Genomic DNA, 13,103 nt, shown 5'->3' on the forward strand with positions numbered 1-13,103 from the left:
AAAAGGCAGTAACTGCATTTTTGGTCAAAAATGAGTTATTATCATTTTCATGACATTCAAGGCATCCTTTGTTATGTGACAAAACATCTTATCTCAAATGTGTGTTGTTTTGGAGAAAAATGGTAGTCGTTTCTACAGTAACTGCAAAAAGCCCTAGTGAAACAAAGCAAGAATACAGTAACATCCATTACTGTATTCTTGTTATGTTTTACCTAACAAAAAATAACCGTGTTGCTGCGCAGTGTAGTTACTGTTGCCATGGTGAACACACAGCTGATTTTGCGGCATCCTCACGGGACGGTTTTAACATTTTTACCCTTCTAACTTCACACAAATTTTGTTTGAGATGGCACAAAGCCGGGGAAAGAAGATGGTCGAACTGGCGTTGAAAAGAAAATACCCGGAGAATGGTAAGTAAGAGTGACAGATTAAACATTTAGAGGCTAGGCTATCACAATATAAACTCCTGTCAGCCGCCAGGGCGGGACTTCCTCTCAGAGGTCCATTCAGATAGCATTATGCTAATTGACAGGCGATATTTTAAATAGCTTTGCTAACCTGCCCCTGATCCTCCCTGCTTCGAGCTGTAACTTTTTTCTCTGTAACTTCACATCATCGCCGATGCCATGTCATCATTTTGTTGTTCATGTCACAAAGTTATAATCCAACCAGCGGTGAAAAAATATTCAATAACTAGAAAAGCACTCGGAGAGCACTAACCTCTGTCAAGGTAGCCTAGGTCACTGAGGCAATTCCAAATGTCCCGTGTTCCGGATCACCACCAAAATGTAGTAATCTGTTCCTTGTCCTAATACCCATGTTGTCCGAAAATGTCATCCAAACTCGTACAGTACTTTTCGAGTTATCTTACTAACGAACAGACAAACATACACAGCACCAAAAGATAACCTTTGGGCGGAGGTAAAACTTCTTAAGGCATCAGGCTATCCCATAACATCCAAGCAGTCAGCGTGATCTTCTTCGCTCTTATTAGCCTACATGAACGGCGTCTTCTTTTTTCATAGGCTAATCATTCACAGCGTTGTTGTCCAGCAGGAGAATATATGTGTCCATAAACACAGCTATCGGTGTAACAGTTATTCTTTAACGTGACAGGTGTCTGTTCAACTTAAAACACACTCTCTTCGCGGCCGCTGTTTGAAGACTATGTCCGCTGTTTAGATAAGTTAGCAAGTTGTGAGCAAAACTGACATCTTTCTCTTTACTGTTGTAAGCATCCATGCTTTCAACAAAAACAAACTTCTGCAGACAGAGCGAGCCGGCAGGTATTTACACCCCCCTTAGCGCTAAGGCTCAAACACATTGGTTCCTGTTCCTAAGCATTTATTTATTGCACGGTTTCTTCTTCAGAATATAAAATTATATATTTAATTTGGATTCCCCTTAATTATATTAACCTATGAAAATGTTGTCCCTCTGCATGAAAGCAAGCTTCTATGTTTTATCCTATTATAGGCCTAATGTAACTTATGAAGCCAGGCTGCTTTTTGTGTGTTGGCTTTTCTTTCTTCATTTTCATTAAGGGTGCAAAATTATTAATTTATTGTGTTAGCCTAATTCATCCATTATTTTGTCATGGACCTAATTTAAGTTGTTTCCTGTACAATGAAATATTATGATATACAGACATCAATACATATATTGATCAGAGTGAAGATGCTGTCCTGTAGGTCCATATAATAATAATAATAATAATAATAATAATAATAACAATTTGTTGCAGTACACAGACAGACAGACAGACAGACACAGACAGATGTGGATTTACATTCATGCCACTAATTTTCTCTCTTTTTCATTTAATCTGTAGTTACTGCCTTTTTCCTTGGTATTGTGCCACGTTTTTTGTTAAGTAATACAAAGCAAGAATACAGTAACTGCAAAATAGGGGTAAAATATCAAATTAAATATGAGGATTGATATGTACAAAGAATAAGCTAATATAAAGTAACAAAACAGCCACATGTCCAATAATCTACCTACAACTACTTAGGCTGGATAACAGGATAACTTTAAAGTCATTTTTCTCAGTTCTGCACTCTGCGTAGTTACTGCCTTTTTGCTTTGTAGGGCAGTATAGGCTTCTCACTGTGCATAATGTTATTTTGGTCCTGCAAAATTAATATTGATAAAATAAATCAAGCCACAATGTCTCACTTTTTTACATATTTTTATTCAAAAATATTAATTTTTCTGCTGTGGAAGGACTTCGCCTACTTCTTTTTTTACAGATAATTTCTCCAGCCTTTTGAAAAAAATCCTCTCACAAGGGACACTTGTTGCTGGCATGCAAAGATATTTTTTAGCTAGGACATACAAATGAGGAAAGATTACTGCTCTCTCTTTCCAGTAAGTTAGTGAATCATGAGTTCTGGGCAAATACGCATCGTTGATGTATTTTTTCACTTCCACTGTGGCATCAGCTGTAGCATTGTGTATCATCTGGGTTTGATGGATACGAGTATCAAAAAGTTCCCATAAACTGTCCTGTGTTTCTACTGGTGTTGATAAAGATGTTGATGGTGATGATGTTGACATTTCTGGCTCTGAATAAAAATGAAAACAGCAATTAGTAACAAATGCTAAACTGACGGCATATATGATGTATATATTACATGAATCAGATTACATAAAATAACACAGACTGAAACTGCTCACCAGGATTTGTGTTTGAACGCATCAGTGAAGCACACTCCAGTGTCATGTGCTTTTCAGCGACCTGGGCTTTGGCAGCATTTCCAAATGCCATATTTTTGAACCTTGGGTCCAGCAGTGTAGCCAGTGCCAAGGCTCTAAAACTCTCATAACCTCCACATCTGGACTGCAGACCTTCTTGCAGATGTGAGTCTATGAGCCAAAACAGGAGAAAAAAATATATAATAATGACAATAATATGACATTTACATGGGTAGTATGGTCATTGTGGCCTTGCTAATTGTACAGTTGATTCCTGCGTTGCATTTCACATACACACATCTCAATTTATTTGGGGTTTCTAAATGGAAATGCTCCCACAGCACAGATGTACGGCATCTCTTCTGGGGAGCCTCCATTTTATCTATCTATCCAAATCTATCTAGATATGTATCTCTAATCTATCTATGTAATTAGATATATGTATCTACAATCTATCTATGTATTTAGATATGTATATATAATATATTCTATAATCTATGTATTTAAATATGTATCTATAATCTATATACCTATAATCTATCTATGTATTTATATATGTAGCCTATCTTTAATCTATCTATATATGTATCTATCTATCTATGAATCTAGCTGTCTATACCCAGATAGCACAAGTCCATTTGATGTGATATTTACATCTGGAAGACGTATTTTTAAGAGTGTTTGCTCATCTGCAATACGTCTATAGGACGTTTTCTGTCAGATTTCAAATAGACGTTTAGAAGATGTCTTTAAGATGTAATGATTTAGAATCCATGTTAAACTGACATCTTCTAAACGTCTTTTTGACATCTGACAGGAAACGTCCTATAGAAGTATTGTAGATGAGCAAACACTCTTAAAAATACGTCTTCCAGATGTAAATATCACATCAAATAGACTTGTGCTATCTGGGTATATATTTATATCTATGTATCTATTAATGTGTCACTATATGTATACTCTGTGTCTCTTGCCTATCAGTCAATGTGTTGTGTAAATTTAAATGTAAGCCTAAATATAACTAAACAAATCGCAATAAATGTTACTATATCACCAAAAATCCACTATCTCAAAATCAAACTCCTCTCACAAAAACCCACGAGGTCAATATGCGTTGATTTCACTTTTATACAGATGTGCGATTGTGTGGTCTGTTTCCGACCGTGTCAATCAAACGCTGATTCGGCGGATCACACCTGATGAAACACTTAGTGAAACACTTCGAGGCTTCGTTTGACCATAGACACGTGACATGGGTGTTTTGAATCATGCTTCGAATCAGTGTTTCGAAACATCTGCGCTTCAGGATCTCACAAAGCTTCGGAACGACTGTTTCGCGTGAGCCATCCCTACCTTCAAATATGAGAACATTTTAATGGTACTGTTCCAAATAATGCAGGTGTGTTCGACATTGGCTGCAGCTGGGTGTAACCGATCGGCCACAGTTGCCGCATGCAGGCGGGGAAGAGCTGCAAACGGAGACGTGAAGTCGGACACTGTCTGGTTCCCGTAGTGTGACTGCTCACGTGGTGTTTGCATACTTTACCACAGCTAAAGTGAAATAAATGCAATATTTGAAAAATACACATATGTTCCAGAGACATTTCCATTCAATACTTTATATAGGGGAGAGCCGGGACGATTGAAACGCGGGACGGATGAAACATTGAGATTTCCTTGAAAACCACTCACGTTATGTACGTCAAATTTCGTCAGCACGTACAGCACACAATGCCTATCAGACCCGCGAAAACATTTCTTCTTTACGTCTTGCTGTTTTAAAGTTAGAGCCGGAAAGCTGTTTTTGAGTGGGGTTAGTGAAATCTTTTGTGCGGTACTTTTTTTTTGACTGACAAGTTGTATTTATTGTTTCATGTGCCATTGTAAAAATAATATGGCAGGTGTATTAGTACTGCATCACACCCTTAAGTGTATAATATCAGAGTTTTTTAGTTTACGGACAAAACAGGTTTAAATGGCTGGAGGCGCTGTCGGGACGGTTGAAACAGCGACTCGTGCCAGTTAACCCTGGTCATAGGTAAACACTCAATATGACTAAATCTCTCAATATGACTCAAGGAATAAATGTAAGAATTAATTGTAAACGGATTTGTCTGTCTTCTTCAAAATAGCCTATTAGAAAGATTACGCAAAATGCACAAAGGCTTATCGCCAATTGTTTATTGGGCGACAGAACAAAAATGTTAATATGAACTTTAAAATGAAAATAAATGACAAAATATGTTTGTAACAATATGTACATAAGTTACTTGTCAGGTATTGTTCATAAAAACAAGAATTAGATGAATAGTTACCGTTTAAACTGTTATGTTTCATCCGTCCCACCACTGTGTTTAAATCGTTCCGCTGTGGAGGGACGATTGAAATAAAACCCAACTCCCGTTCAAAGTAAATTTTTCTTAAATCATTCTATGTTTCTACCGAATAACACATGATACTAAGAGAACACATATGTGAGTTGTTGATCACACACACACAAAAAAAATCTATCTGTAACCTTATCTTAGAAAACAACGTTTATCTGAAAAGTGTTTCAACCGTCCCGACTCTCCCCCTACTGCTTTATACAGCGTGTGTTTGAACAAGAATAAAGTTACTAGCCTACTACCAATGAAGTTTCGTGACTGCATGAAATTAGTTATAAAAAATGATTTGTGAGCTTCAGTGGAACTAAAGCTGTGAGAATAAACACAAAACACATGTGATCGTTGTCATGCGGTGAATCGGCCAATCGTGGAACAGTTCTGCCGTCATCAGACAAAGACAAAGACACCAACTAAAGCAAATACTGATCACCACAATGGTGACTTAAAATCAGTGCTCGAATTGAGGGGGGGCTGGGGGGATCCGGGACCCCCCATAAGGTATTAGGGACCCCCCATAAGAAGTAAAAAATATAATTAGGGGGGTCCCTCAGATATTTTTATTTTAGTAAAAAATAATAATAACAAATCTGATTAAATGCATGCAATGGATACGGTAAATTTCGTGAACTGATTATTTACAATAATTTTTTTAAAGTTGGCTAGTTGCCATGTCTCTTTAAAATGAAAACGCCCCGCCCCACATCAAAGAGTGCTGTGCGCATGACATCGTTGACTGACAGGACTGTTTGATTGGCGCCGCTCCGTTGAAGCTAATTTTAACTTTTAAAAAATGGAGAAAAATAAACCTCCACTCGAGGTCGGGAAGAGAAAGCTTCTTACCGACTTTTTTGAGGGGTAATTGTCTCTCTCTATATATCTTTCTACTTTATATCTACCCACACCATATCGGGGCTTTTGTATTCCTTGCGTAAATTGGAAACATTTAGGCTTAAGTTACTATTTTTTCATTATTAATAGTCCTGGTTCTAAGGGAGTGCTAGAGATCTCGACGGAGATGGATAACAGCTTTTTAGTAAAGGGAGCGATCGTTGTGTGCTTTCTAATTTCCATTCAGAATTTGTATAAAACTTGTTTTTCATGCTGCCAGCCAGGACCAATGGCCACGTAAACACAAAGTTTTGGGAGTTACATACGCATTTATGCGGGATTCCATCTTGAAATAGCAATAATTGACATTGATTGCCATGGCATTGTTTGTTTCTGAATAAGCAGCCTTTTTCATTGAAATGGTCGTTGAATAGTTGCTGACTTACTCACTCATAACAGTGCTTTTCCGCCACCTACTGGAAGTAACTATGTAAAAATCGCATGTGCTGAAATAGTTGAAAAATCCCCACCAACACACAGACTGACAGCCTGTTTTGGCACAATCTATATGTTTAATATCTAATAAACAAGTTTCATCCATTTAATCAAGTCTTTTAGAACAAACATTATTATCAGAGTGTCACATAATCCACATTAATCATCCAGTTGTTTTTAGGGTAAAAACTACATTGGTAAAAAAAGCTAGAATCATTCTGTTGGATGTACACTACTGTTCAAAAGTTCACGAGTCTCTTCTGCTCACCAAGCCTGCATTGATTTGATGCAAAATACAGTAAAAACAGTAATTTTATGAAATATTACTACAATTTAAAATAATAATACAATAAAATATCATTTATTTCTGTGATCAAAGCTGAATTTTCACCATCGTTTCTCCAGTCTTCATCACATGATCCTTCAGATCTGAAATATAAACTTTTGTAGCATTATACACTACCATTTAAAAGCTTGTGGTCAGTAAGAATGTATTTTTAAAAAATGTTGGGAAAGAAATTAATACTTTTATTCAGTATGGTTGCATTAAATTGATCAAAAGTGACAGTAAAGACATTTATAATGTAACAAAAGATTCTATTTCAAATAGAAACTGTTCTTTTGAACTTTCTATTGATCAAAAAATCCTGAAAAATAAAATAAATGTTTATTACATAAATGTTTGTTGATCATCAGATCATCATATTAGAGTGATTTCTGACGGATCATGTGACCCTGAAGACTGGAGTAATGATGCTGAAAATTCAGCGTTGATCATGCATTTTACTATATATTCACATAGAAAACAATATTTCACAATATTACTGTTTTTTTTATCAAATCAATGCAGCTTTGAGCAGAAGAGACTTTTAAAAACATTTTAAAAATAAAAATATTGAAACCAAAACATGGCATTGTCTAGTGTGCAGGTAAAGAGGACCTCCAAGGCAAGCACAGTCCATTCCAGTTTAGCAGAGGGCAGTGGCAGGAGCTCAGCACAGGTTAGCAGCGACAAGATCACAGAAGAGGACAAATGCAGTGATAACAGCTTTATATGGGTCTGTACCACCAACAGCAGCTCAGCACAGGTCAACAAAAGCAAAGAGCAGGTCAGCAACAGCTCAGAACAGCTAACTCCCACCAACAGCTCTGAACGGCTCAGCACCACAAAAACTCAGAGCAAGGAAGTTGATAACTGGAGAAATCAGTTAGAGATATGGAGGAAACAATACTCCCCATGGCTGTACATCAATGAAAACAAAATTGGATGTATTGCATGTAGAAATGTTAAACGAATGTGTACAAACAAAAAAGGTGTTCAAGTGGCAGAAGAGTGGGCTTTAGGGAGGGTCCAAGCAATGAATGTACGTGCCATGAGAAAAAAAATATACAAACACCGAGACAGTCAGGCTCATCAGAGGGCTCTAGAAATTGAAGCCCAGAAAGAAAAAGAGATCCTCCCCACACTAACAGAGAAGGTTAACGATGAGCTTGTCAGAGAAACAGCCAACAGTATAAGAACAGCCTACTTTGTGGCAAAAGAGAGATTAGCATTCAGTAAAATGAGCAGACTGATAATGCTGCAAGAGATCAGTGGAGGAAAAATGGGCCCTTCACACCGATCGGATCATACGTGTATCGCTATGATTGAACACATTGCCACTAAAATGAAAAAGTCAATGATAACCGCATTGAAGTCCAATGATTCTTTTGTGAGTTTGACAGTTGATGAAAGCAGTAACTTTGGCAAAAGCTATTTAATAATTTACTTGAGAGCAGATGTGACAGGCAAAGATGACATTGAAAACATTTTCCTTGATCTTGTAGAGCTAGATAAGGGAGCAACAGCAGAAGCATTGTATCAAGCTCTTAAGAAAACCCTTTTGACAGCAGGTTTGGAAGATGAATATTTAAAATCACACCTGATCAGCATCGCCACAGATGGAGCATCAGTCATGACAGGAAGAGAGAGTGGACTGATTGCAAAGTTGAGAAAAGACTTCCCTTCATTGAAGAGCATTCATTGTCTTGCACACAAGCTAGAGTTGGCAGTGCATGATGCATGCAAGTCTGTAACTGGATGTAACCACTTTGAAATCTTTATTTCAAAGTTGTATACGTTTTACCACCAATCTCCAAAAAATGCCAGACTGCTCTATGATGCTGCCACTCATGTTAACATCTCACTGCTGAAGATTGGGCAGATTTTCTCCATTCGCTGGGTTGCCAGCAGTTTCAGCACTGTCAGAGCTGTTTGGCGGGACTTTCCAGCACTTGCCACACAAATGCTGAAAGCTTCTGTGGATGTTTCCCGCACTGATTTGGATCGACGAAAATGCAGTGGACTATTAAGGAAACTCAGCGGCACAGGTTTTGTTAAAGACCTTGCACTGATGAAAGATGTGCTGCGTGAGTTACAAAGCCTCTCTCTGAAACTGCAGAATCGAAACACATCTCTCACTGATGCCAGTCGGTGGACTCTTTTGACTATGGAGGTCCTGGAGGCCATGAAAACAACACCAGGAAAGTCATTCGCAAAGGCAGAAGGGAGGATAACAGCATGCATGTTCAAAGGCATCACACTAGAAGCCACCAAGGAGAATATCAACAAGAGGCAGTTCCTACAGGCCGTCATTGATAATCTCTCTGTACGTCTCCCTGACTCAGACCTTACTGAGCTTCTGACTCCACTCGAACCATCCTGTTGGCCCAAAGACCGTAATTCCCTTGTCCTGTATGGTGAAAAGGAAATTCATGACCTTGCTAAGCATCTAGGAGTAACCAGCAGAGCTGCTGTTGAAGAGTATAGGTTGTGGAAACTTGAAGGTAACAGTCCTGGGAAGACGATCAAGAGGCTGATTACAGCTAGCAAAACCTACCTGGCCACCTCAGCTGAATGTGAACGCGGATTTTCAGCCATGAGTGATACCGCTAACAAGAGGAGAAATTGCCTGAGGGCCAAAAGCCTTTCTTCTGTCCTGTTTCTAGACGTCAATGGCCCTCCAGTGGAGCAGTTTGACCCAAAATCGTTTGTGCTCTCTTGGTTGAAAGACGGCCATCGGCTGTCAACTGCAACCAAAACAGGAAGGCAAGCACAGACAAAACCAGACAGACCACTGTGGTCTGTTCTAGATTAACATTTTTTCTTTCACCAACATTGCCTGTCACATGTGAACTCTTTGCTCTGCCATCTACCTTGTTTGCTTGCTTGGGCTTCCCAGAGCATTAAAAAAACACTCCTGATGCTTGTTTGTAAAGCATTTGGTGTACTTTAAAAAATACTGCAGTGACAATCAGTCTTTGTCTGGCTTGAATGTTATAAATACTTACTATCTGTGCACTCATGGAAGGACTCTTCGTCTTGTGTTTTCCTGGATGTTATTTGTGTCTCAGATATGACTTGATACGTGTTTTCTGTAACACATTATATATAGTTAACTTATGTTCAGTTCTCCATTTCAGTTGTGGGAAAAGAAACTGAGTTTATATATACTTTCTGTTGAAGAGGTCATTTCTCATTTGAGATTTTTGTTATCCCTGCTTCTGAAGAAATTGGATGCTTACCAGTAAATACTTACCGGTCCTGAGTTTTGGTTTATGTCTTCATCCACTGGTTCCTGAAATTACTTTGATGTTTGTTATGGATGAATCCTGAGTTGACTTTTGAGAATCTCCTGGACATGCCTATGTTAAACTTATAAACTATTCCAAAGACTGTATCCTGTTTGCCCAGTTGTCCTGTACTCTCTGAGTAAAGTTCCCGCACCTGGGTTCATACCTATCTACATCATTACAGCCTGATAGTATTTTTCCATTCTTTTGCTAATGTTTAAGTAATAAAAAAGTTGTGAAGATAGATATCCTTTTGAAGTTACTCACTGCTCTTTTATCACTGCTTTCGGAGACATTATGAAATAATTATTCCTGTGCCACTGTTGAATCTGACAGTGATACCATCCAGTGAGTCTGGAAGCCATCTGATTATTTTCTACTGTTTTTGAAACATTTCAATGTATTTTGAAGTTACTTGCTTTTACGGGTCTTCAAGAGCCTTATATGTAGTGCCTTGGTATATTTGCCATAGTTGCTGTTTTGGGTCTGCTGCCCTCTAAATCCAGTATTACTTTAGTAAGTAATTTAAAAGAATAATTATATATATATATATATATATATATATATATATATATATATTTTTTTTAATAAATAAGATATATTTATGCATATTATGATCAAATATATTGTATATTTTGTATAAAGTGTATATTGCAAGACTAAACCTACATACCCCCCCCCCCCCCCCCCCGTAAAAAAAAACTTGGGGACCCCCCATAAGACTTGACTCAATTCGAGCACTGCTTAAAATGAAACATCAACATCTAAACCTCATCTAAACAATGTAAGGAAATTACATTGATATAAACATGAGTTTTAATTTAATGCATCCTGAGTGTTTATTTGGTCCAGAAACAGTATAAATTGTCTAAATGAGACCATAAATGATGTTGAAAATATGTCCACAATGGGCACATTTGAACTAGTTTTTAACGTTGTACGAAGGTTCGATGAACGTCTATATCGGACGTGTAGAACACGTCAAAAAAAGACATCATAAATACTTTTATTCTGGCTCCTCAGTGGACGTCTTTTCAACGTCCAACTTTTGTGACAAAGACGTCTTTTGGACATCATGTTGGATAGTGGGTACACTCTTAAAAACTTTGGGTTATTTTGTGTACCCAATAGTTGGGTTAAATATATTTGATCGTTCTGTTGGGTTATTCGGAACATTTATTGGGTTGTTTAACAACGCAGCCAGTTAGGTTAAAATTCAAATTTCAACGGTTGACCACCACAGCTGACAGAAGATACACGGGTGAGTTAATATTACACTATACAGTATGCATATTGTAGCCTATGCTGTGTTATAGGCCTACATTGTAGCGCAAATGTTTACTTGGGCTATCCCAACTACAGTGTGAATTTAAAATACTACAAAGTGTTAAACTAGGGTGACCATACGTCCTCTTTTTCCCGGACATGTCCTTTTTTCGGACCTAAAGAAAATGCGTCCGGACGGGGCGCCATTCATTGTGTGCTACAGTTGAGTTACAACACTTTTAAGATCGCCACATGGCCATTCAATAAAATGACGGTTGATTGAGACTTTATTCCTTTATAATAACATTTAACTTATTACTTTTTAAATGACACATAGCAGTAAAAGGACATTTTAAATGGAGGTCATTTACCACAATACATGGCCATTGCAGAAGCTCATACTGTAAAATTACAGCTCCTGTGATTTTACAGTGAATTTATAGTAGGTTGGTGACAATTACACAGTTTACACAGGATGCTATGGATTCATATGTAAGGGAAAAGCTTCAGAAGTGGAACCTTGAAACATTAATCGACAGATTTGCAGGTGAGAGATAATGTAGCAAGTCTGAAAAAGGAAACCCTGTCTCAGTTGCTTACCCTCCTCACAATTAAAAAATGTCATCACTAATATAGTGAAACCTTTTTAATTTGACTTCATGAAAAGCAGAACTTAGGCCTATTTTTTTATTAGTTTTTTTACATCAATAAATCAGAACATTTTCATACAGAAAGGAAAGCCTTGTGTGACAAATGCATTTTGGGACAAACATGCTTGCTCTCTCTCTCTTTCTCTCACTCACTCACTCACTCACACACACACACACACACACACACACACACACACACACACACACACACACACACACACACACACACACACACACACACACACACACACACACACACACACACACACACACACACACACACACACACACACACACACACACACACACACACACACACACACACACACACACACACACACACACACACACACACACACACACACACAGGTGTGACTGCAAGAGTGCATTTGTATAGAACAGCCACAAATGCATATAAAGGGGTGAGACCTAACAGCCACACAAACACAAATCCAGGTGCACACACATGCATACACAACTTAATTTCTGCTTATTGATTGGTGTTGGTTTTATATACACATTTTTTAAATATATTTTTTAAATTTAAAATTAATTATCTTTTGTATATATAATTTGACAATCGTACTCTACATCTTTTCTTTTAGTGGCATTTAAGTTATATTTTTGCAAATTTGTGGTGTTATTGCAAAAACAGACAATTTTAAAACACCTCAAATAATAATTGTTATTTGACACACACACACACACACACACACACACACACACACACACACACACACACACACACACACACACACACACACACACACACATATACACACACACACACACACACACACACACACACACACACACACACACACACACACACACACACACACAGTAATTTCCCCAGGTTTTTTCTAAGCAGCAGACAACAAAATTCGGCCTCTAACACCTAGACCTATGTTCAGACACAACCTACATTTAATTAAGATCACTATTACAGTGACTTTTCATAAAATGCAATTCATAATCTCATAATATGCAATCTAATGGTATAGTTGAGTAACTTTGCTGTAAGTGGGTTTAAAAAAAATCACATAACACCCAAAACACAGCATACATGTATTGAGAAGTGAATTATAAAAATTATATATCATTTGTAATATTAAAAGTATATACATTTTTTTTATACAATTGCTCTGTAATTATGTGGCATTTAATG

The 13,103-nt window shown here is 37.5% G+C and overlaps 1 pseudogene; it reads left to right on the forward strand.

Annotated features, from left to right (window-relative positions):
* The first annotated feature begins 7,315 nt into the window (after nucleotides 1–7,315).
* LOC143744947 (E3 SUMO-protein ligase KIAA1586-like) lies at nucleotides 7,316–9,655 on the forward strand (annotated as a pseudogene).
* Nucleotides 9,656–13,103: the final 3,448 nt, after the last annotated feature.

This window comes from Siphateles boraxobius, unplaced genomic scaffold (assembly GCF_051911475.1).
Source record: "Siphateles boraxobius isolate OS27281-9 unplaced genomic scaffold, OSU_SipBor_1 1, whole genome shotgun sequence".
NCBI classification, from domain to species: domain Eukaryota; kingdom Metazoa; phylum Chordata; class Actinopteri; order Cypriniformes; family Leuciscidae; genus Siphateles; species Siphateles boraxobius.